The following is a 22,638-nucleotide window of genomic DNA, read 5'->3' as shown; positions in this document are numbered from 1 at the left end:
GACTGGTGAGGAGGGGGCATGTTGGGCCTCTGTTCGATTGAAATGCCAAGGTCTATTTTAACTCCCAGTTCAGACCTGGCTAACAGCAGGGAAGAAGCCAGCTGGGAGGCGATCAGGACAGGAGGCAAGGAAGGAAATCAGGGAGCCAAAATAAAATAAGTAATAGTGCCTCGCATGTATGCCTGCGCAGTAAAGACAAAGTTGATGACGTCTATCCTCTGGCTTTGGAAGTGTTGGCGGCACCTGAGGGCCACAGAGAGGAGCTGCACTGGAAGTATGAAGGGGGAGGGTTGAGTGATGTTTTCTGGCTCTTTAATCTATATTTGACCTGAAAAGTTCAAAAATAAAAAAGGATACTTCTATTTCATGCTAGCTAGTATGCTTCAGTCCATTGTGAATTTTTTCCCATGACAGTATCTCTTTAACACTGATTTGTACGGGGCGTTACAGTGCCCACAAGTGGTTTAATAGAGTATAACCCTTTAAATGGGAGACAGCTTTTTTTCTGATACCCCTATTGAAGCCTTTTCGTTGTTCTGAGGCCAAAGTGCAGTGAGCCAAAGCCTGAATAGCAGATGCTATAATAAATCTGTGCAGAAGGTCTAATCTTGCAAGGAGTTGAGATAACTAGAAGACTAGATAACATGGAGGCAAAGGTAAGAAAGACCTCAAGGAGAATCAGGTGAGGGATTGAAAGCGACGATTGAAAGTAAAAAGTACAAGGACACAGGAAAATAACTGCATGACAATCACCTGATGCCCTCACAACACCAAAGTGCAAGTAGCAGAGAGGCAGCCTCACAGGACAAGCAGTCTGATTGGCAGAGAAACCCTGCATGTGGGGTCAACGCGGCTTTTCATTGGAGCAGATGAGGAGCTACAGCTATAATGCATATGCTTGCAGTGGCGTAACTACCAGGGGTGCAGGCGGTGCAATCATACCCGGGCCTGCACCCTCTTGGGGCCCACTGGAGCCTCAAGAGTTATCGAGAGCGGCTTCGCAGGGGGAGATTTTACAGTGTACATTCCAGTAGCATCCCAGTGCGTGATTCATAGAGGGGAGGGCCCGACAGAACAGAAGTCCATCCATACACATAACCCCACCAACCTGCACCCCCAGACCCCCCTCCCCGTAGGCCCAAAGTTACAGGTTATAGCCCCCTCTCATCTAATACACCCCACCCACCCGTACAGCCATCCTTATGAAAGGGACAGTCCTCTTTTTTTGTTATGTGTTTGAAAAGGCCATTCAGGGTTCTTGCACACACGTGCATTATAATATGTGTTCCCATGTGGGGGATTTTTATTTGTGGCTACAGGGACAATTGAAAGCTAATTCAAGTTTATGCAGGTCTTGGCTGAGAATCAAAATAGGCCCAAACAGCCCCCCACCAGTCCAAGCATTCTATCTATGGCATCTTACTGCAGCCCCTTTGGCATTTGCCAGAATCCACAGATTGCCAGTCTGTGTTTGAGTTCATGTGAGGTGAAAAACAAATAAAAATACATGGATGGCTTAATTTAGATCTCACATAAGCCCTGCTGCCATTTTGTATGTCCTCAGGTATCAGATTGTATTGTAGCTCCTTGGTATGAGGATGATGCTCTCAAGATCTTTCTAAAAGAAGAATGGAAGTTACTGTATCCTGCACAGTAACCTCAGTAACGTTACCACCCAATATCTCCACCTAGAGAGGGAAGCCACACCAAGTCATGCCCAGTTGTTTAGGCTACATAAAGCTGGCCATACCCTGCAAAATTAGCTATTTTGGCAAGGTTGCCATTCAAGCAGATCTGGGCCCAATTTGGTCACCCACGTGCTCCACTAAAGTGATCCTGTTGTTGGCTGCATTAGAAGTAAGAAGTCAACTTCCTTAGTCCATTGGTAGGGGTATTCAGGTTTACTTGCAGTGCATATTCCCTGTGGAGAGGGGGGATATCTCATTTATATAATGTCTCTTTTCTTCCCAGATTAATGTACTATTTCTTCGAAACACAGTTCCTATCCAGTTTTTTTTTAAAAGTGACTTATTGTGTGAAAAGTAAGAATGTGCCAGTGCATTATACTCTTTTAAATATAGAGCACTAGTGTTTCAGGTTGATTTATTAAAAATGTATGCAAAAACCCTACTAATCCTGCCCATCTGTTCCACTTCCTGCTGCCTCCTTTCCCAGGCTGTGCAGGGTTGCCAACAACACTCCGAACACTGCACTGTAGGATAGCAACCAATCTAGGAAGCTGACTTGACGGGGCCTGTTGTCACTGCAGGCTGTGATTGGCTATCCCCTCCTACTATGCTTCTGGCAGGGACCGTTAGGACACTCCCACCTCTCATTTGAAACATTGGGAGAGAACAGGGGATCTATGAGGTTATTTCTAAAAATAATATTCATTTTTAGCCCAAAATGAAATTTGTACCATATATTATTCAACATTGCCTACATCAGGGGTGTCCAACCTTCGGCCTGAAGATGGATACGAATGCGGCCCAGCTTGACCTTCCACCAATCAGGAAATGTCACGCACAGAAAGCGTATGTACGCGGTCACTAATTGGGTGCATGTGTGCTTTAAATTTTACATGGGTTGTGTGGTGTGTGGCTTTTTAGAGCAGGAAAAGCAGTTAACAAGTGAGTGTTCGGTTACTTACAAAGGCAGGTAAGCATTCTTCAGCGGCATCGCCCACTATACTAGGGATATATGCAGAGCTTACATTTGTGAGCAACTTTTTCCAAGAATGAACACACTAAGAGTAAAATTAGAACCAAATTATCTGATGAGCACCTTGAGAATTCACCAAGAATTGCAACTACTTCCATTCAACCAGATATTGATACATTAGTTTCTTAAACACTAGGTTTATGATACCCTCTTTTCTTTTACTTTGACAATAAAATAATTCAAAAGTTAGCATTAGTGTTTGTGTGTATTTCGAGTGTGGCCGAAGAACATTTTTCTTCATCCGATGTGGCCTAGGGAAGCCAAAAGGTTGGACACCCCTGCTATATGTCTTCTTTAACCATTCGTACACCTGCACGGTCATTTACAGACCCCATACACAAGTGAAGGGGCACAAAAGCACACCCTGGCCCCAGGCACATGGGGTCAGTGCTGGTCACTCACTGTGCTTTGTGCTATTTGCTCAGCTGCTGGTTATAAAAATCCAGTCTCTTCCTCAACTCTTTATTCATTTCCTCCTCTTGCTGTTCCACAGTCATTACAGCAATATTCTGTGAATATTAAAAGTTTGCATACATTTCTGTGGGTTTTATGTGTTATTACAGTTTTGCTAGTGAAGGTGAATTGTCCTTTAAGATGCATGTCAAAGTTTCCCCAAGAGACTGCTTATCTTAAATGTTTACAATTGTTTATTTGCTTGTCTTAAATTGTTACAAAGTAACCAAAGTGCACCTGCCACTTATTCGGGGCTCTCTGACAAAAGCCAACTAAGTTAGAAATATTGTATCTTTTTCTAGCTGTTCAGTGCAGGAGATCGAAGAAGTCGGGCCATTTCAATAACAAATGGACTGTCCCGCGAATAACGGGACAGTTGGGAGGTATGCGCTACTATAGGCACCACATCTTTCCCTACTGTACCTGCTATCCCACAGTCCCTTCCCAGAGACTATTATCCCCACTGCTACAATAGCCACCACCTCCTCCTACTATACTGCTATCCCGCAGCCACAGTCCCTAGATGCTATTATTCTCACTGCTGCTAAAGCCATAATCTCTCCCTACCATCTCTTTCCAGATGCCATAGCCCTTAATATAAGGTATATATATCGAACTAGGGGAAGGCAGAGTATGCATGTGCCTCGGGCAACACCGGATTTTGTGAGCGGACAGCCCCAGGCCGCACGGTCATAGCGCCCGACTGCATACCCCTCCTCGCGAGCGCCGGTGCACTGGGGAGCTGTGGTAATATTTGCCACCCTAGGCCCGGACCTTTGTGGCCTCGCCACAAATCCGAGCCTGTCGTGGGGCGCAAAGCTGGGGGGGGATCCAGGCACTTACCTTCTCTGACTACCCCTAGTTCCAGCCCTGCTGTGCCTTATATTTATGGCTATGGCATCTGGGGAGAGATTATGGCTTTAGTCAGTGTCGGACTGGGATGCTAGGGGCCCACCAGAAAGCCTTAGACCAAGGGCCCACCGGAAAACCTTAGACAGTGGGTCCACTTTCCAAACTATTATTCCTCCTCTCCTTTCTCAGCCTCTTTATTCTTCAACTCTTTTATATCTACTTACTATATTTTTCCATTATTAAGTATTTCTCCCCATAAAGGAATAGGTAAAGATCATGAAATATGCTAAATGGTTAGAAGCAAGAGGCCCACTGACACCTGGGCCCACCACGAGTTTTCCTGGTATCCCGGTGGGCCAGTCCAACACTGGCTTTAGTAGCAGTGAGGATAATAGCATCTAGGAAGGGACTGCGGCTGTTGGATAGCAAGGAGATTATGTGAAATTATTCTGCCCAGTAGTCATGTGCCCGGCCCGAGACCCGCGGGAAAACTCCAACCCGCACATACTGCCCAGCCCCCAGTGTAGCTGTTGCCAGTGAGCGGTATGCCGCCTCCCAGACTTCTGGCCTGCCCACAAAGCTGGGCCTGGAAGTAAGCATTCATTCAAAGTAACTTTGTATAGGGTGCTCATGCCTACCATGCCTCCTTTTCCCTCCCACATTTTAATCCAAAAAGGTTAAAATAGAATAGAATTACGAGACCTGATTACTGACCTCTATGAAAGGTTTGTACTAATTTCATGTATCCTGTTTAACCAACCTCTACCTCTGGCTAATATATAGATGTGCCCCTTGCTATTTAATCATGAACTATTAGATGTCATTATAAGTAAATTGATACCAAGACCTCAACCCACGCCCAAATTTTCTGCATGGGTACAAGCAATGAATCTCATGGACCTGGCACTGGAAATACTCAGGTTAATTTTTCAATGCAAATTGCCATGTTTTTACCTGCAATTAAGATTTCCTAGAATTTTAGCATAATCGCAGGCAAAAAGTAATATATGGCCACTGACATTGCACCTGAGGTGTCAAAATGAACGCAGGGGCATGAGGTTGGAAATTGGATTAGTATGAGGGGAATATGGAGAAAAAAACCAAAAGCAGAAACTTGCTGCAAATTATTTATTAAGGGGCATATTTATCAAGGGTCGAATTTAAAATTTTAAAAACTTCGAAAATTGAATTCAAAAAGACTAACTAAAATTAGTTTCTTTGGCGAATAGGTCCGTTTTCGATCGAATAGGTTCGTATTTGAGCAAATTCGAATCGAAGTAGTAGTGCATTAGATTGAATTCGAGTGGGATTTCTGTGGGATCTCTGTAATTACTGGGGGATTAAGGTTGGCGTCAGCTGCAGGGTTCCTTAACGCCAACAGACGACTATTTGCACGCTTCAGTAGAAGAGGCAGGTCAGACATAACAGTGTTTAAATGGGATTAATGAAAGTCAATAAATGCACCACTGTGTCCATTTTAACATGACCGTATTTGTGACTGTCCTTAAACATAATAAACATTTGCATTTCATCCATTGCACAGAGTATGAGGTAGAGTCCTACTTCCAGGTAAGGTAGCTGGGGTCACCCATGGAATGCCCGTGAAGCCCTAGGTTTCCAGTTGGAAAACCCCTATCTCCCGAGTGGGTAACAAATGTTATTATTTGTATTTGGGCTGGTGTATATCGCTTTGCAAAGATGATAATGTGTGGGTCAGGGGGTCTGGATAGGAAACAGGACTTCTGAACTAGGCCTGTGCAGGACTCTAGTACAGGGCTCATTTACATGCTCAAGTACAAAGTTCGGGCACCATATATTTTTTTTGCCATTAATGCAGTGTTCCCCCACAATTCCAGCATAATTATGGCCATGGGGTGCTGAATGACTGCATATCTGGCAAAAAATTATACCTGAAGATAACTCTTTTGACGCAAGTTCACTGCACCAGTTGACTCAGGGCGTTATTGGAACCCTGGAGCTACACCACATACAGTATGTTTCCCCAGCAGCAATTTGCAAGTTAGCCACTGGGAAAGCATTTGGAGAATAATCACAGGGCAAATAGTCTCCTCATGTACCACTGCCCTTAACCCAGGGGCGTAACTATAGAGGAAGCAGACCCTGCGGTTGCAGGGGGGCCGAGGAGTGTAGGGGGCCCAGTGAGACCCTAATTAATTAGCAATTTTAATATATCTTGGTAAAATAGGCCAACTTATAAATATTTTGGGGCCCTAAATTGAATTTGCTATGGGGCCCAGTAACAACTAGTTACGCCACTGCCTTAACCCCTTGCATATGATTTCCCACTAGCACAGGAAGTCAAATTTCTCTTATGCAATTCCAAATCTGTTAAGGGGCAAGTTCTCTTGTCCTTTTACTATAAAACCTTGAAGGCCAGTGCACTCTTTTGAATGTTACCAGCTTTGAACAAATTATACTTACATTTCCTTTAAAGGGGTGGGTCACCTTTAAGTTAACTTTAAACAAATTTGTTTTAAAATAGCAAAGCCTTTATTAAGAAATAACTTACATAAACTCCACTTCCTGTCCTCTACAGAAAAGGCGACATGGCGACCATCCATCCTGCGGAGCTTGATTTCTCCTCCCTGGCTATTCACTGACAGCGCGTCCTCTTCCCCGATCTCCTTCTCTTCTTCATCCACCTCCCAGGGTCGGCGGGTTCCCCATTGCCTCCACATGAGGTGCACGAAGGTAGAGGATGGCAGCGTGTCCGGTGCGTCTCACAAGATCCGTTCCAACAGCTCTTTCCCTTCATTGCGCTCGCACTCTGCACACTGCACGCAGCGCTACATAACTCAGGCCGCACACAATCTGTTCTTTCCCTGACAGGCCAGTGTGATTTTGTCTCCCCAGCAGTCCTGTCTGTCCCCATCCCCAGGCTCCCTCCGTGATGTCCTGCCAGTGTCCCCCGCCTCCTGCAGCAGCCTGCTGTCACTGCACCATCTGCTCCACCACCGAGCTTTAATTGCCCTTTCAAGAAGAAAGATAAAGACACTAGATTCTCTTGACGGTACTGATTGGTAAATTAGTATGGGAGATTGGGAGGTATAAATAAACAAGCAGATTTTGTTGTGTGAAACGACTGATTTAAGCACCATCTAATCATCTACTAAAGCTCCAATAGACACGATGTTTCTTCTTGCCGAACGACCAATCCTTCGAAATTATTGTGCGGTTAGTGGGATTTGAACGATAATACATCTTACGATTTTTCGGCCGACATCTGTCAGGAAATTGATCGCCCAGGTTAAAAAATCTTTGTTGGTCCCAGTGCAATCTATTTATGTTTGCAGGGCCAAGCAGGCAGCTCCCTTTTGTTTTCCTGGCAAATTGGTCTTTTTAGTTGATGGTCAATTTGTACGATCGGACGATCGTTCAGAGAAAATCGTGATCTCACGATGAGGATCGGATCTTTCAAAAATCTCAACATCTATGGGCAGCTTTACTGTATGCAAAGAGGAATAGGATGGAGCAAACAAATTCAGCAGATTTTACTGCAAAATATTTATTAGCACACTGTTAAGCTGGCCATAGATGTAAAGATCTTTAAAAGATCTTTTCGTTATAGTGAGACCACGATTATCTCGAAACGATAGTTTAAATGTACAATTTGTCCATCAACTAAAAAGACCATTTCATGCGATATTGCTAGGAAAACTGAGGGTAGCTGCCTGCTTGGCCCTGCAAATATAGATAGTTTGCACTGGGACCAATAAAAATTTTTTAACCTGGCCGATCTATTTTCTGACAGATGTCAGATGAAAAATCGTAAGATGTTTAACGGATTGGTCGGATTTTGCAATAATTGGTCGTTCACCAAAGAAAAATCTGTGCGTCTATGGGGACCTTTACATTGACAAAATTGTCCCAATAGTTGATCCCATGTGAGACGATGAAATCGATCAGAGGAAGGTACAGTTAGATTATCATCATTTAACGATGGTTCACATCTTTTGCAAAAGTATAGTGACAGAGCCACATATCGTTGACCATGGATGGGTGAATCCATCATTCAAACTATAGTTAAGCCTATAGAATCGTTCACAAAATCTGCCTGTGTATGGGCAGCTTCACAGGGCTTCCCCTACTGAGTACATAAAGGGAATGCTCATCATTGTATTAACTTTTACAATTTTATCATTGGGCCTTTTCTAAGCAGCTTTAAAATTAAACTTTATTATAAGGGTCACTATGCAGATAGTCTTCGTTTTATATAAAGAATGATTTTATAAGACCTTAATTCTTTTAAAAAGCACTTGCTTCAGGGGTATGGTTGCACTTTGCTCCTAGTAAGTGCTAAGGTGATCATTTTCTCTGACAATAACACATTTTACAGTACTTTTGTGTGTTTCTTTTCAAGCCATATGAAAGCAGCAGATATATTGTGATTTTACTCTTAGCCAAACCAAGTCCCATATATAGTACCTTGAGCCAGTGCTTAAACCAACAGTTCATTCTCTAAGACATTTTAAATGCAACAAAGCAGGATTTGTTATCGATTAGTGATTACAATACTGCTTAGTATTGGAATGAAGCTAACAGAGTTCCTGACCTTTAAGGGCCCCCTGCATAGTGTGAAACATGAATTTGTGATGGGTACAACCGGTGCCTGCCTGCATAATCATGCCTTTTGTTTTCCTTTAAATGGAATTGCAGATGTAATTAACTATTATAGTGGTTGAACCATGGATTTTATTGTACCCCTGTACCAGTGAGAAGAGACACAGCAACCAAATGGACCTCCTTGTGCTCAGTGCTGGTAACTCAGCAAACAGCACCTCATTTGTCTTCATTATGCTGCAATGTGTCATAGAACGTAAGTAGTACTAGACAAATCTCACTATAAGTAGAACCTAATCTGTATAATTAATATCCATTGAGGAAAATACAGGGATAATGACGAAGGGAAGGAATGATAGCCCTTTCAGTCATGACCCAAACCTGACCCCCTACTGTGTTATTTAATAAAAGGAAATGTTCTGCTACAATACAAATTGGTAATAAAAGGGAATGTATACCCAATGTATAACTTTTGCAATTGATGTTATTTGTTTATGTTAGGTTTCATTATATCAGTTGTTTTAACACCGTTAATATCACTAATGTGACAGGAGCACCCTATGCTGTACCGTTGAGAGCCAGACAAAAATGCAACAGTTTAATTTACTGATACAGGAAGCCTCTCCTGTTGCTCCTCTACTTTACCACTATCACTCCTGTCATAACAGTGCTGAGCTGAGAAGCTCCAGGAGTTATTTTTGGCAACAGTAACTTATGTATTTCGCAGGCTAAACAGTAGAGGGTGCTCCTGTTACATATTATTTTAGTGTACAAACTTTAATATCATGAATTGCACTGGTTGCGGTGGGTTGTTTGTTAATGCAAAGACACTACTGAGATTTGCCACTTTCAGTAGCCTACATGAATGAGGCTGCTGTCTAGCAGGTACACAGAAACAGTTTTTACAACCAGCAACATAACCAATGTATATGGCCCCCCTTGGATCACTTCCCTGATCACCCCCAGTAACAGCCAAGTCACCTGCTGTGAGAATTTACATCCAAATTCGACTTACCCACCACAAAGGAAAGCATTGAAAGGCTACTGAAAATCTCTAAAATCCTCTGAAACAGGAGCATGGTCAGTGGCATGGACTGGGCAGAACATGGACTGGGCAGAACATGGACTGGTTGGAGCGGGAGCAAGTTACAAAGAATTACAAATTCTTGGATCACTTCTACAATACAATCAAGAATGAATTAAATGGAGGCCCACCGTAATTTTACTGAACCCTGTCTCTTTGCATCCTCTGACTTCATGCCAACTCTGGATGCATCCGGACACCTGTTATCCATAAAGCTCCAAGTTACGGGAAAGCCGTCTCCCATAGACTCCATCCAAATAGTTATGATAAAACAGTACCTTGTACTTGATACCAACTACGTAGAATTAATCCTTATTGGAAGCAAAACCAACCTATTGGGTTTATTTAATGTCTCAATGCTTTTCTAGTAGACTTAAACTATGAAGATCCAAATTAAGAAAATATCCTTTATCTGGAAAACCCCAGGTCCTGAGTAATCTGGATAACAGATCCTGTAACCATACTTGTGTATGGCATTTGCCTCCGTGGGGAGTGGTTTCAAGTGATTGATACATTATAAAGAATTTTGAGGAAATTTTTTGGCAGTGACAAATAGGCTCAAACATTTAATTTGAGCAAGGCACTGGAAGGCTTGTCTGAAAAATCTATTCAGGGGAAGAAGGGTTTGTTTCTCAGCAGTTGCAGGGTCTATTCTCTAGAGTTACCCCCCTGCTTTTTAGTAAAATGATTTGTGAGTTTTACTGACAAAGGGAGTTTTTCACCCCCAAAACACTGTCCAATCTATTTGGTATGCACAAAAAATTTACAATAAAATGAACACAGCAGTGAATATTGGTTTGTGCTGCACCCCCTTTTTTCATATACAGGCATGAGACCTGTTATCCAGTATGCTCGGGCCTGGGGTTTTCTGGATAATGGATCTTTCTATAATTTCATACCTTAATTAAGTCTACTAGAAAATCATGTAAGTATTAAATAAACCCAATAGGCTGGTTTTGCTTCCAATAAGAATTAATTATATCTTAGTTTGGATCAAGTACAAGGTACTGTTTTATTATTACAGGGAAATCATTTTTAAAAATTTGGATTATTTGGGTAAAATGGAGTCTATTAGAGACGACCAGCCTGTATATGGAGCTTTCTGGGGTTTTGGATAATGGATCTCATACCTGTACAGTACTGTAACTTATACTTAAATGCAACTATGATATAATAAATTGTTAATGGAGTAAATGCAATCCTATTGGGTTTATTTAACTTTTGCTAAATTTTGTAGTGGACTTGAAATATGGAGATCCAAATACTGGGAAGACCCCTTATCTGGAAAACCACAGGTCCAGAACATTCTGAATAACAGGTTAGATACCTGTACCTGTTACATGTTGCAAAATTTGCACCATAGTTAATAGGTTATAAAACGTAACACTTAACGTGCAGGTTAACATGAAGGCATTTTACTTTCACCTGAAGTGATGGGTGGCAGAGGCATAATTACTATTATGAGAATACTACATGGATAGATTTAAAATTCCAACTGCACCCCTGTCTAGTAGACAACACATTACTCTGCTGGGTCTGGGTAAGTTGCTTTGTGCAGCGTCAGACTGATGGTCCAGGGCCAACTGGAGCTGCTTTATTAGGGACTCCCACATACCTGCTAGGCCCTGTGCCCCATTCAGGTCCACCGCATGCAAAAATGCAACCCCTGCGCACCTTTACTTTTTCCTTTGCAGCCACGATTGGGGGAGGCCAAGGGGAGCACTGATATTCTCAAGCGGGAGAGGAACATGTCTGTCCCGGGGCCATCTGATTTTTTTCACGGTGTCCTTCCAGTCCAACACGGCTTTGTAAGGTGACTTGTTAACTGTCTTTGGTACTGAAAGTTAGTTATTGTCTCAAAATAAAAGGGGCTCATCTAACTATCATAGGTGCTACACAGGCCACCTAGGACCGTGCCTAGGGAATGGCAGGATTTTAGGGGGGTGGCATGCTGCCCAACCACACCCACATTGGTTCAAAAACACTGGGGATGCACTGGAGATGCAATAACTTTTCAAATCCCCATTGGGGAGGGGACAGGGGCAACAAACGGCAGTGGGCCTAGGGGCGCCCACTATGTAAATCCGGCCCTGATAAGAATGACACATCATCAATTTAAATGGAAATGGAGCTGCTTTAGTAATTTGTAGATTTGTTTATACTTTGTGAATTTGTTTTCATGGAATGACCTTGCAGCCATAAGTGGCACTGACCCACCATATATATAATAATAAAAGGCACCAAGTTTGCCCAAGGGCAGTAACTTTTATACAAAGCAGTGATAAGGGTTATGACACAAGAGAAGACTGGAACCTGTGGAAAATCTTCGTTACCTACTGGCAACAAATGTCCTGAAAATACATTTTCCCTTCACTCACATCCAGATTGCAGAGCATAACTGTTGAAAAATGTGGAAAAAGGGAGAAGTATTTTTGGGAGATTTGAAGCCCGTGGGTAGCACAAATCTCCTGCAATCTACTCTTGTGCCATTACCTTTCTCACTGTGATTGTCACATCTCTCCCTTGTGGAGGGACCAGAAATTCTAGTGGTGCCAGGACTCCATTACAGGGATCTGGACACGTGTTCTTGCCATGCTTAGGAGTAAAAATCAAGTGGGGCAAGTGATTTTCCCCTTTGGATGTCTATGTATATAGAGGTTGACTGACTCCTGATAAGATTGACCTTGGTGCATATGTGTTGTGTTAATGTATCCAAGAAAGACAAATGAAGAGTAAAATATTTTGTAATATCTTGTCAGGGTCAGACTGACTCACTGGGAAACTGGGAAAAATTCCGGTGGGCCCTGATCCTGTTTGGCCCTGTCACCTGCCTGCAAGCTTCTCACCAGTTTCACAACTTCGGATTAAATCAAAATTGAAGATAGCTCTATTTGTTTACTTTGAAGGTGCGGCATACTGAAGTGGAGCAGGAAAGCAGAGGCTGGGTGGTGGAACTCCAGTCCAGCTCTGTATCCTGTATCTAATATGTGTGTGTCCTGTTTTCAGGTTATTTTACTAAGAGATACAGAGTAAGCAGTGCAAATTAAAGAGAGATTCTGCGTACCTTCATAAGTTAGTATACTGTGATTAAACTATTACAGTTATTGTTCCTTAGTTCTAGTTCAGCTGATTGAGGATTACATTTGCCAAGTTTTTTTCACCGTGCTTTCGGAGTGGTAGTAACTAATATATTTGCAGTTCCTTCCTCCTGTGCCCAATAATTCAATATAATATGTTAGTTTGATTCATTTGGACCGGCATATATATGATTCATTTGGACTGGTACATATATTTAATACAACTGGATATTCTGCATCAATTAAGACTCATTCGTTATTCCCTAGTATTGTTCATTGTTGATGGGGTTGAGTCTTTTACATTGTAATATAAATGTATAGACAATTGATGATAAAAGATGTCACTGCCTATAACATGTCATGAGCAATAAGATAAGTTTACTGAAAATGAAGCTTGTCACACATTGGGCCAGATTCAATTCAGTGAGAAAAAGTTATCATGTGAAAACTCATGGCCAAGATAAAATTTGAGGAGAAAAAACATTTCTCCAAATGTAGTACCAGTTTTCATCATAGACTTTAGATTTTTCACGTAATAAAAAATGAGATATGTTTTTCTGAATTGAATTGCATCTCAAATTAAATCTCGTCCATGAGTTTTCATGTGATGAACCCTTTTGTCACTGAATTGAATCTGGCCAAAAGTGTTCCAGGAAATAAGCAAATACAGGGGTGATTTGGGCCTTTCTACACAAGCTAAGAACACTTACGATGAGATTAGGTGCTAGTGCATATGTAATACATAATAATTGGGGCCTTGGTCCATTCAAAACAATTACTATTTCTTTTTCTTCCTATATTTTAAAGTTGGTGAAATAAAATGTAAAATTAACCAACTGATGCCTGCAATGTTAGTTTACAACATTCCACTTACAAAATTAACAAAAATTTGGCAATGCATGCACAAACTTTTGCTATCAAACTATTGCTTTCAAATATATAGTACAGGAATGGGACCTGTTATCCAGAATGCACGAGACCAGGGGTTTTCCTGATGAGGGGTCTTTCTGTAATTTAGATCTCCAGACCTAAAGTCTACTAAAAAATCATTAAAACATTAATCAAACACAATAAGATTGTTTTGCCTCCAATTAGCATTAATTATATATTAGTTGGGATCAAATACAAGTTATTGTTTTTTTATTACAGAGAAAAAGGAAATCATTTTGAAAAATGTGAAGTATTTGACTAAAATGGAGTCTATGGGAGATGGACCACCTGTAATTCGAGCATTCTGGACAACTGGTTTCCAGATAACAGATCCCTATATTACACATTTTGTTTCTTTGAAAAAAGACCTATGAGTGCACTGTATTTTGGATGGTAAAACCAGTTGTAATGTGGGCAACATGTTTTAACTGGACATTTACATATCAGGTTGTTCCACTGTTTACATGTTGTGTAAGATTCACTAGGACCACAACCAGCCTCTGGGTCACCCTATAGTGATGTAGGCTTAGAATATTCACTCTTGTTTTTTATTTGAGGAAGGAACACTGGGACTGCTAAGAGAACCCTGTGGTGAGAAGAAGAACCCTGCAGGGTACCAGTCTTCACCGACACACTTTTGGGGCCCCTTTTCTGCTGTGGACCGACAGGGTGAAACTGAACACGGCAGGGTTTGATCCAAAAGTACCATACAGACAAGTGTTAAACAGAATTGTGGTCAAGACAGGCAGCAAACAGGCATGGAGTCAATGATCAATAAATCAAAACAAGAACAAACGGCTTAAGATAGCCGTAGATGAACCGATAATATTGCACAAAACAAATTTTCATACGATATTCGTGAATGAATAGTGGGAGACGAGACGACTTATATTGGCAGAAGCTTGATCTATCTGTACGCTAGTTGATCGGGCTGGTTGGAAAATTTTGATTGGGTGCCCTTTGAAGGCACCTGAACATCAACCATTGTTAGTGCTGAATCGTCAGAAACAGGTAGAATTCTATTGTTCCTACCTGTGTTTCTGATGATTCCGCTCCACAAAGGAACGATCTTACCACCTTTAGGCATTGCTGGAGGAACACAGCTGGAGGAACACAGAGCCAGCTTGGGCAAGGAAAACAGACAGAAAGGGCATTTTGAATTCAAATTTGCTGTCAAAATGACATCATGACATCAGGGCATGTGCAACAATCTCCCATCAGACAATTGAGTAGAAAAACTGTTCAACTGAATCAAAATATTGAGGGATGGTGGATGAAATCAATGTGTGTACAGGGATTTAAGAAAGAAACAAAAATAAGTCTGGGACAGGGACATATATTAATATATAATGTTGTAAGATTTTTATTCCATGTAAAATTTGGAATGTAAGTAACAGTTTTTTTTTACATGGATTCATTAGATACATGAGCAGAGTAAAGTTAGTGGGAACATTTTTTTTAAGTCTTGAAAATGGCTGTATATTTTGTAAGTGTTAGATACAATATAATAATATGGCACAGAATCTATGCAGAAATCCACCGGGACAAGGAAAAAAACTAATTCAAAACCTAAAGATTTAGCATTTAATAGTCACTTTAAAAAAAAAAAAATATACCCTAGGATATTTACATCAAGCAGAATATGATAGGCTGTGCTCTGTGATTTTACTAAAATCCTGCTTCTAAAGATCTAACACCCTCATCCTTACAACTAGCTACTTGTGGAAGAATTGTATCCAAGTTACTGCACTTTTTACTTCAAATTCTCTTTATTGAATTTTTAATAATCCAGCAGCAAAGTTTCAAACAAATAATATTTGCCAAGATTTGAATGTGAATCATTCAAATAAATTAATTTAACAGGTGTCTACCGAGTGACTAGAGATCTCCTTCATCTTTTTGCACACATTTAAAATCACAGCAAACATTTTCTCCAATATAACATTTGAATGGTACACTCAAGCTCAACATAGGTAGCAGAGGATTTTTCAAACCTCAAGGACTTTCTCCAGTAAATTTAAAAATAAATTGCCTTTTTATTATTTCTGATGTTTCTAAATAAATTGGCTACTTTATTTTGAATAGCTTCCTTTAAAAATGATCTCCTAATTTATTTCTAATAGCATCTTGTAAGAAAAGGCTATGGAGATATTTAAAAATATAATTTAAAACTGGAGCAGTATCCTTAATCCAATACAAAAAGATGGCCTACTGCATGATTTACTTTTAGCAAGATGTCAGATCTACATAGAATAACAGGTGATTTTCACAGATTTGAAACTGCTCCACAAGACCATTAAGAACATTAAGAACACCACCTAGAAAGCACCAGAAATGCCTACTGGGAATGAATTGTCGGTGTAGGAGAGTTAAGATTGCCATAGACGTGCAGATATATTCTTATGTACGACGAATGATCATCTGTTACAATCTCCCGACACAGACGATGTTCTGGCCATTCATTAAAAGACAGCAAGGCCACAAAGGCCCGGGCCTAGGGCGGCACAGATGAAGGGGTGACATGCCGCCCAGCCGCACATGGGGGGGTCTAGGAGCGCAGTGCACTCGCATCCTACCACTGCCCCACATCTGCCTCTGTGTGGGCTCTTTTATATACTCATGCTAGACGTGCATGGCCCCCTTCCATGACATAACATTGGGGTTATATACATGAAGGAGTGCACTGGGTCATGGTCAGATGCAGGCGCTGCTGGGCTGGGTTAAGGTTGAATGCGGGTTGAGTTTTCGTTTTTGACAACCAAAAATCGTAAGTACCTTTGTTTCATACAACTTTATCTTTGTGTCTATTGCCAGCTTGGGAAGTATCCAGACACCACTTTTAATTTAGGAAAGTTGGTTATTAAGGCCCACTCATTGCTGGGTATCAATCAGACATGCACATCACTGACACACGTGAAGCTCTTAAAAGGATTCTTTATTTCACAGAAAGGCCTTACACATTTCACAATTTTCAACCCGTATTCATAAGCACATGTTTCACACTTTTTTCATAATATGCCTATGAATATGTGTTAAGAATCACAAAACATGCCAGGCCTTCCTGTTAAATGTAAAATCCTTTTAGCCATTATGTGGGTCTGTGGAGTGTGCTTGTGATTGGTATCTCTGTGTCGAATCTCCCCTAGCTAAGGGTCTAGGGTGCTGCAGCTACATCACCAAAATGGCTCAGTAAGTGACCAGGTCTGCAGACACCCCAAGGCCGGCATCATCCACCGCCCGTGCACAAGTGATTGCCAGCACCCACTCTCCTGCACCCCCCTCAGGATTGCGCACAGTTGCAGAGGGGTAAGGAAAACTGTGCTCATAGACCCCACATGTGGCTGGGTGGCATCCGCCCCTTCACCCGTGCCACCGTAGGCTCGGGCCTTTGTGGCCTTGCCACAAATCCAGGCCTGTGAGTGATCCATCTGTGCAGATTGTAAGATCAATAATTATTGTTAAGAGAGGAGCTCCCTCATGCAAAGAGTCTGGGGCTAAGCATCTGGGTCAGGTAAACTACGGTAAGAGATCAGGAGCAGTGATAGTGAAATTCTTTAAAAGTGTAATTTTAAGATTGCCAGTACTATAAGTTACGATATTCTCTGGGGCAGTTTGAAGCATTTATTTTTGCATATGACCACTCACTACTGGCACAGGAATAGCACAGTGCAGTTGCGTAACTGCCAGGGGTGCCATTGCAACCAGACCCCCTTGGGGCAGAGGGAATCTTTTAGGTGTGTGTGTGCCAGGAGCGTACTGGAACTTGATTCCATGGGGGGAGTGGCTGTCCGTTGCTAGTTATGTCACTGACACAGTGGTCAGTGGGTAGCAGAGCTAAACCAACCCAGAAGGGCACCCAAGGCAAGGATCCTGTCTTATCTGCCCCCCCCCACACACACACAAATCTCCCCTCAGCTTGGCAACTCTTTCTCCTAATAAATCCTTCCCTGGCACATGTCATTGATCCCTGTTCTCCACCATAACCCACTCAACGTCACATCTCTCCTTCCTCCATCTATACTCACATAGAGCCCCCTCCCACAGTTTTGCATTAGACACCCGCCTCTTCTGCCCACCCCTAGTACCAGCCCTGGTGGGTAGCACATCTGTCTTACACCACTGAGGCTAAATTCTAGCCATGGCTCTCTCTGTTTCAATGATGGTACTACAGTTTTCCCACCATTCCAAAAAAAATACAGGCAGGATAATTAGTTCCTGGTAAAATTACTCATAGTATGTGTGAATGTGATGGGGATCTTAAATTGCAAATGTCACAAGGGCAGGTGAAAATGCAGGCCCAAATTTGTGATGAGGCCACAAAGGCCCAGGCCTAGGGCGGCAATATATTAGGGGCGGCATGCACAGTGCTCCTCAGAATCCCAGATCCGAGGCCGGGTAGAGACCAGCAGCAGCCTGGGGGGGGGGGGTAGAGTGGAGCTGGAGATCTGAAAAGCCAAATCGATCCGGATCTTTAAGCGAAAAAGATCTACAAAGTGCGCGGGGGAACCACGTGGCCTAGGGGCACCCGCTGTCTAAATCCGGCCTTGTGGAAATGACAAACAATCTCATAAGTGCAGTGTAAAATGTGATGGCATTATTATAATAGATACAATGGGTCATACAGAAGTACCTTGTACATGATCCTAACTAATTAATCCTTACTGGAGGCAAAAACAGCCTATTGGGTTTAATTAATTTTTAATAGATTGTTTAGTAGATTTAAGGTATGGAGATCCAAATTATGGAACAATCCATTAGCCGGAAATCTCCAGGTCCCGAGCATTCTCGAAAACAGGTCCTATACCTGCAAAAAATCTTTAAAATCTCCTGTACTTGCAAACTGAGAGGGGCTCTATTTTACCCTTTGATATATATGCCTAACGTGGACTTATCTTGTCAATCTCACTAAGTTTTCCAACCTCCTGCTGCATAGTCCTACACCACCCTCTCCCTCAGTTTCCAGTTTCCCCAACCAGTAGCTCGTGAGCAACATGTTGCTCTCCAGCCCCTTGGATGTTGCTCTCAGTGGTATCAAAGCAAGTGCTTATTTTTGAATTCCAGGCTTGGAAGAAAGTTTTAATTGCATAAAAACTAAGTATACTGCCAAGTAGAGTCTCCTGTAGGTTGCCAGTCCACATAGGGGCTACCAAATGGCCAATCACAGCCCTTATTTGGCACAGCAAGGGACTTTTTCATGTTTGTGTTGCTCTTTTTACATTTGAATGTGGCTCATGGGTAAAAAATGTTGGGGACCCCTGGTTTAAACAGTAAAGAATAAGGAAAGGCACTAGGAGAGTGCTAAATCATTTACCTGAGAACCTGGGCTTGTGTTAGCTGAAAACAGCACCAGCCTGGGGTACTATTGTAGGAGTGCCATGTTGCCATCTTCTTCCTGTTCTTGGATCCTGTCTGCGGCCACCGGCCGATTGTGCATGTGCAGTCGAGTAAAAAAAGACAAGGTTAGCATCTCACTCTACTGTATATGTGCACAAGGATTATGCCTTTTCTTCTTCTACAATATTCTACCTTCACACCTGGGTCCAGAAATCTTCATGGACAGTTATAGCACCCAACCTAAATTTTTTAATAGCTGGCAAAAGGTAAGGGTTATTCTCAAATACAGCTAATCTTCTGTTTATACTTTGCAGCTCAAATAAGCATTCCATGCTTGATAATGACGTCATCCAAAAAATTGTTCCAAATCCTATTTTATCATGTTAATCAAGCAAAATTAACGTTAATCAAGCAAAATGAACGCTGTATAAATTATTTTAATCGTGTTTCCATCAGTCTGGGAACTCATAAGAAAGCCTTGCATCATCTCAGAATCTTGTTTGTGCACCAGAATGGGGGACACAATGTCCATCCCCATGCCCTGGCTACACAATTAAATGGTTAAGAAAACTGGGGGAATGTGGGAAGAGCAGTGACATCTAGAAAGTGCTGAATGGAAAGTCAAAGTAATTGCTTGCCCTGCCTCTATGCCTAAGGCATAGATGAGGGGCAGCCAATATTTGATTGACAGCTGAGATTTTTTAACGGTAACATTTTATTGTTTTATAACACATTAAACATAAAACAAAATATATGCCGTAAAAGCAGTTGAGTTACCATTACATAGCTCGGAATACAACATATACGTACAGATGCGCTTAGTTATTTGAATGATACATTCAAGATCGAAAATAGATTTAAACTGTCATACAGTAAGAAGTGAGTATTGCCTCCGAAATTCCAATCATCGACAAGTTGGTTTAGGACCAAGTTCTAAATAGGAATTTCTACCTTTAATAGTATTAAGATACATTTCTTTTATGTTCGGGAGCTCTGACCCCAAGCCCTGCTTCCCACCATGGACTCCATATTTTCTCAAATTTTTTCAATGAGCCTCTGGCTAGTAAGGTGAGTTTAATGAGAGGCAAATTCAGATTCACCAACGTTATCCAGTTTTGGACCAGGGGCGGCTGAGGACCCATCCATGCCATAGCAATTAATTTCTTAGCATAACAGTGTTCGGTATCTAACTCTGGCATGATTAGTGTATATGATTTCATCTATGACTCCTAATATGCACACCTGTGGGGTCAGTAGCCGAGGGAAATCCAGTTTATCTGCTAAGATATCCATGACTTCGGTCCAAAACTTGGAGACTGGTGGACACGACCAAGCCATGTGCAAAAAGGTGGCTTCTTCAGCCCCACACCTATGACAGCTAGCATTTGGGTTATTTCCCATGGCTTTTAATCGCACAGGGGTGATATAGAATTGATGAAGCCATTTAAAGTACACTAATTTGTCGCGTATAGAATAGAGGTGAGTATAACCTTTATCTGTAGCTTCCTCCCATTCTTCTTCTTCGAGGTCTGGGATGTCGGCTAGCCATTTTTGATATGCTGCCTTAAATGGGGGGGGGCAGGTTTGTAACAAAGTCTTGTATAAAGTGGATGTACTGTAAGTTTGGTTACAGTGGGAGACCATAGCACAGCTTCAAACTGTGTTTGTGAGGTCTGTATTTCAGATTCTCCAAACTGTGCTAGAAAGACTTGCTGCAGCTGGAAGTACATAAAGTGAGACAGATTGGGCTCCGCAAGTTTTTCTTTAAAGAATTCATATGAGCTAAACTTGGCATCGTCTAGCACATCCTGTAATCGTCTAATATGTTTATGTGGCCAGTAGAGAAAATCGGGCAATTTATGGAGCTGGGGAAGTCAGGAGTTAGCCCATAACAGAACATTGGGTGTTAAAATGGGGGAACTCTGTGGATACAGCTTGAGAGCCAAAGTCCAGGCCTTCCTTGGGGTTGTCATAACCGCTGGGAGTTTGTCATGGTCTGTGGTTGCTCTATACGGAAGGTGTCTGAGTCCTTCCCATGACCCTATAGCCAGTGCCTGAAGTGTTGTATTGGGGTTATAGGGATCAGGTTCGAACCACCATTTATGCCATGCAATTGGCTGGCTAAATAGTATAGGTATAAATCTGGATAGCCCAGCCCCCCATCCTTCGTGGCAGGGGTGAGTTTCCACCAAGCCAGCCTGGGCTTTTTACCTCCCCATATAAACCTTACCACAGCCGTAAAAATAAACTTCGGAATATGAGTACGTGAGTTGTGGAATATGTATAGGAATCGTGGCAGATACACCATCTTAAAAATGTTAATTCTCCCCCAGAGTGTCAATGGAAGTTTAGACCACACAGAGAGAGTAGTAGTGAGAGAGGATACAACTGGGTCCAGGTTGCGTGGTATAAAGGTGGAAATTCTGGGTTAATATTGATTCCAAGATATTTAAATTCCCCCACCACTACTATTGGAATCTCCTGTGGCAAGGTAGGAAGGGGGGTTGGGTCTATTTGTAGTAAGGCGGATTTATCCCAATTGACCCGCAGCCCTGACAATCCCCCAAATTCTGTTATAATGGTGGCTAAAGTAGCTAAGGATGGACCCGCGACAGCTGAGATTTTTAAACACGTTTACAACAGTTATGAAGGCTTTAATAAAAAAAAAGAATTTGGATTTCATGTTTAATTTGAAAAATACTTTTATTATACACTGGGTGACAGGTCCACTTTAATTACCCAACCTTCCTCTCTGTTATCTATTTATGCTAATGGAGGACCCCGTAGTACATCTCTAATCCAAAGTTGGAAAAAAATCATACGTTTCTAGATATATCTGGGATATGGGGCCTCTGGTTAGAACATAACATTATCTTTTCCTTGTTTCTCCTCTTTTTCTTTTCCTTCCATTTTTGTTTTGCTATGTAATGAAAATGTTAAAAAAACAATTATTTGACTTTTTATAATGGGGGTCACTGATTTCATCTAAAAACAAATGCTCTGTAAGGGTGGTGGCACATGAGGAGATTTAGTTGCCTGTGCTAAATTTTCGATCCTGTGGGCAACTAATCTCCCAAAAATTACTTCACACCAGCAAGAATGTGAACCAATGATGGGATGGCATACGTCTCAGTTTTACGCAGTCGCCAGAAGTTTCCTGTGAGGCAACTTTGGCAAACCGAAGCGATGCTTATGCCATCTTCCGGTGATTTGCATTCCTGTGGGTGTGAAGGCATTTGGGGTGATAAGTCACCTGTAGTAGAGAAGATTTATCTCAGGCGACTAAATCTCCAATTGTGCCACCACTCGAAGGCTATAAATGTACTGTTATTGCTACTTTTTATTCATCATTCTCTCCTATTCATATTCCAGTCCAATGCATGGTTGCTAGGATAATTGACCCTAGCAACCAGATTGCTGAAATTGCAAACCAGAGAGCTGCTGAATAAAAAGTTAAATAACTAAAAATCCACAAATCAATATTAAAACCAATTTTAAATTGTTTCAGGATATCACTCTCTGCATGATGCTTAAAGTTAACTCAAAGGTGAACAACCCCTTTAACACTGTGCTGGGTTATCAGTCACATTACTAACTCTTTTTCAT

Source organism: Xenopus laevis, chromosome 8L (assembly GCF_017654675.1).
Source record: "Xenopus laevis strain J_2021 chromosome 8L, Xenopus_laevis_v10.1, whole genome shotgun sequence".
Classification (NCBI taxonomy): domain Eukaryota; kingdom Metazoa; phylum Chordata; class Amphibia; order Anura; family Pipidae; genus Xenopus; species Xenopus laevis.
Note: the sequence above shows the minus strand (reverse complement) of the source record.